The 3,995-nt window shown below is 35.7% G+C and overlaps 1 pseudogene; it reads left to right on the top strand.

Moving 5' to 3' along the window:
• LOC102758907 overlaps positions 1-3,995 on the top strand; it is a 5,490-nt pseudogene that overhangs the window by 849 nt on the left and 646 nt on the right.

Genomic DNA, 3,995 nt, shown 5'->3' with positions numbered 1-3,995 from the left:
GAGGGAGGGAGGGAGGGAGGGAGGGAGGAAGAATATATGGATGGCCCTGGTGAGTGTGTTTCATTTGCTGCAGTGTAGTCCATACATCAAAAGGTGGCGGGTTCAATTCCCTATTAGGGCACATACCCAGGTTACAGTTCAATCCTAGGTTTTTGGGGAGGCAACAATTGATCGCTTTAACATTGACTTTTTTTCCCCCCTTCCCCTCCATTTCTCTAAAATTAATAACAAAAATAAAACATGAGCTGAAAGTAGTAAACAATTGAATATTTTTCAGTTAAATCACTCTGTTTGGAGGATTCAAATTTTCAATCTAAAAATTTTAGAGATCTAGTAGAACCTTTCTATTTTACAAATGGAGGAAGAATAGCCCAGAGAGAAAAGAAAATGTTTTCTTCTGATAAGTAATGAGAAGAACAAGTAAGATTAATTTTCTCTTAATTGCACATGTGCTGATAGAAAAACAGCATAAACTTAATGCCTTTTTGAAAAGTGAAGAAAAAATAATTTAAAAGTTAAAAAAGCCACCAGTCCTTTATTGGAATTTTTAAAACCACCTTTGAAATGGGATTGACATAATAATAGGTAAATAATGAGACTAATAGGAGATCCCCCAAATGTGGTAGCCCTAGATGACAGAATTTGGGTATGCTATAGTTTAAATTATGTGATATTTGAATTGCATATCTCCTCCTAAAGAGGATTTCAGGATGAAAACAAATTGAGAAAAACCTTAAAAATAGTCTGCTAACACATCAAAATCTTATATGAAAGTCAGCATAACAATTGGCCTTAAATTGTACCCAAATATATTAATTTAGTTCATAAATCAGTTTAATCCATTTCTATATTTTCCAGGAAGAAAAATTAAAGTCTTCCCCTGGCTATTTTGTAACTTTTCCATTATTGTATAAAAAAGCTATTAAGTCAAATAGATTATTTTCTAGAAACAAGTTATTGATGATAATTTAAAAATCACTGATGTATATGAATTGTGCTTTAACATCTTACTTCTGGAAATGTAGATGCAAAATAGGCGGTTGTGCAATGGCCTGAAGGAAAAAGTGTTGTGTGCTGTGTGAGCAACATTCTTAGAGGCAAAGAGACATGGAAGGACAGGAAAATAATAAATGTAATGTTTTAAACATGTGGACCTTAAATTATTAATTTATGAATTAAATATGGTGTTCCTAGGATAAAAATTCTAAAAAGCAGTTTCAATATCCTCTCAAGAAGACATCATTGGACAGAGGGGTCTGGCTCTTGTGTATCCTACCTCAGGTTCAGATAAAGCTCATTCATATAATTTGTTATATGTTATTTAATTATCTGTGTTTTTCTTTTCATATGTTTATTGGTCCTTTGTGATTTCTTAACTGTGAATACCTCATTCATATAATTTATTCATTCTAATGGCTTGTTAGTCCCATCTTTTTCATCATTAGCATTTTTTCTATTTATGTATTCATATAAACATTAAAATCATTCTGTCTAGTATTTTTTTTTAAAAGACCTGTGAGTTCTATTTCTAGGAAAAAAGTGGACTAGGTTATTTGGAGGAATCATTCTGCTAGAAATATCAAAATAGTTAGATATACATATTTAAAAATGATTTTAACCACATTGGCAGGTGTTGTTACGTGGTTAGAGCATTGGCCTGAGCAACTAAGGGTCCCAGGATAGATTCCCAGTCAAGGGCACATATCTGGGTTGCAGGTTTGATCACTGGCCCAGGTCAGGCAGTGTGTGGGGCAACCAAACAATGTGTCTCCTTCACTTCAATGTTTCTCTCTCTCTCCCCTCTCCCTTTGCTCCTTCCACTCTGTCTAAAAAAAATCAATGGAATAAATTTTATTTTAACCACAAAAGATCCAGCAAGGCAAAAAATCAGTTTAAGGAATTAGGAACTTAGAGAAGTAAGTGAAACCCTGAAGTCACTTTTGCCCTAAAAGTATTTACCAATTAAAGGACAAGCAAAACTTCTGCTTTGATGGCCTTGAGTGGCATAGGAAACCTTGGGTCTTCTGAAGTGAGGACTACCAAAGGACACAGTCCATATTAAGCTGGACTCCTATAAGATACGCCTTCAGAGTAAAGGATCCAGAACTACCACCACCTAGAATTATCATGGAAAGTTGTTCGAATCTTGGCAAAATAAGAAAAATTATCTTCTAAGTAATTAAAATGAAAGTTGTATAATTGCAGTTCCAAGCAGATCCACAGATAGATAATAGATAGATAGATAGATAGATAGATAGATAGATAGATAGATGATAGATAGATGATGGATAGATAGATGTAGATGACAGATAGACAGAGGTGAAATTGCAGATTAATGGAGAAATTGTGCACAGTTCCTTGCTGGTATGGATCAAAAGAGACATTTATGCAAGGTGTGGATAGAGAAAATGGGTAATCAGTGCTATCGCTTTATGCCAGGGAGATTAGTTGTAACATGCAATGCTGCTGTATTTGCTACCTTATCTACCCAGTGTCAGGAACAAGCCAGGCATATGTGTTGAATGTGACCCCCAGAGATATGTTGAAGTCCCGGACCCTGGGACCTGTGAATGTGATCTATTGGAAATGGGGTCTCTGCAGATATAATTAAGTAAGATGAAGTCACATTGGATTTGAGTTCTATTCAATAACTCTGATATCCTCATAAGTAGAGCCACAGACAAACAAGGGAGAAGGATGTGTGAAAATGGAGGCAGAGCTTGGAGTGAAGCAGCTATAAGCCAGGGAATATCCAGGAATATCAAGGAAGCTAGAAGAAGCAAGATGAGATTCCTCCTCTAGAGCATGTCTCTGTTGACAACTTGATTTTGGACTCAGCCTCCAGAGCTGTGAGGTAACACATTTCTCTTGGGTTTAAGCCACTTCGTTTGTGGCACTTTATCAGGGAAGCTCTAGAAAACTTCCAGATTTTCTTTTTCAGTTTCTCTGGTTCCCCATTAGGGGTGTGTTTATATTTGATGAAGGGTGCTTGCTTTGCCTGCAGAACATCCCCATCATCAAAAGTCTTCGAAGCTGGGGACCTAGGAGTGGTCAGAGACAAGTGAGGTTTTCTGTATGCCCCTGTGCATTGCAGTTCAGTCTCACCAGCTCCTGCACGCCCTTAATCTCCCCACTTTGTTTCCATTTTATTTTCCTAACTGAACACCTTGCAGATTTCAGGCTTTGACACCAGGTACTGAAATAACAGTCATCTATTATTTCCTAGTGTTTCTGCTTCTCCGATTGAATCCTGACTGATAACACTCAAATTAAAATAATATACGTTTCTGTAAATTTATTTGGGTTACTTATACAAAAAATTATCCTGTATTATTGCCCAACAATAATCTGGTATTTTGTCTTTTAAATTAGCTCTTAATCTTAGTTTTAAAAAGTATTCAGTGAACAGAGATTATAATATCACTCTTATTTTTAATTAAATGTATTACTAGTATATGCCTTGAAAACCAAATAATTGGTTAGACCTGTGAAAAATAAATGAATGAGTGAATGCAATGGATGTGAATCAGAGCTGATTCCACTACTGAAAAATAGGGAAATTGCATATTTTTATATAAAACATTAACCATTTCAATCAGCACCAGATATTACACACTGAATGACTATGTGATACCAAAACATTCACTAAATCAAAATTTTAACAAAACTTATTATTTATATAAAACAAATAAACAAAGATATTTATATGAACTTGATTTGGTTGTTACAAATAAACTGACAATTCAGTTTAAAATCCTATGAGCACTCACCACATACACATAAGAAATCAAAACTCTAAGCCAATATTTTGCATACACAATGCTAACATGCACCCTCACAAACATACATACTCACAAAAGATTATTATATACATACTAGGGGCCCAGTGCACAAATTCGTGCACCTTGAAAGGAACTGTGGGCTTCGAGGCTGCAGTGTGCCCGAGTGGCGGCTCTGGCATTAACAGTGGGTGCAAGCACTGGGCACGACCACAT

Source organism: Myotis davidii, unplaced genomic scaffold (assembly GCF_000327345.1).
Source record: "Myotis davidii unplaced genomic scaffold, ASM32734v1 scaffold54, whole genome shotgun sequence".
Classification (NCBI taxonomy): Eukaryota; Metazoa; Chordata; class Mammalia; order Chiroptera; family Vespertilionidae; genus Myotis; species Myotis davidii.
The sequence above is the reverse complement of the archived record's forward strand: the minus strand, read 5'-3'. Positions and strand labels throughout refer to the sequence as shown.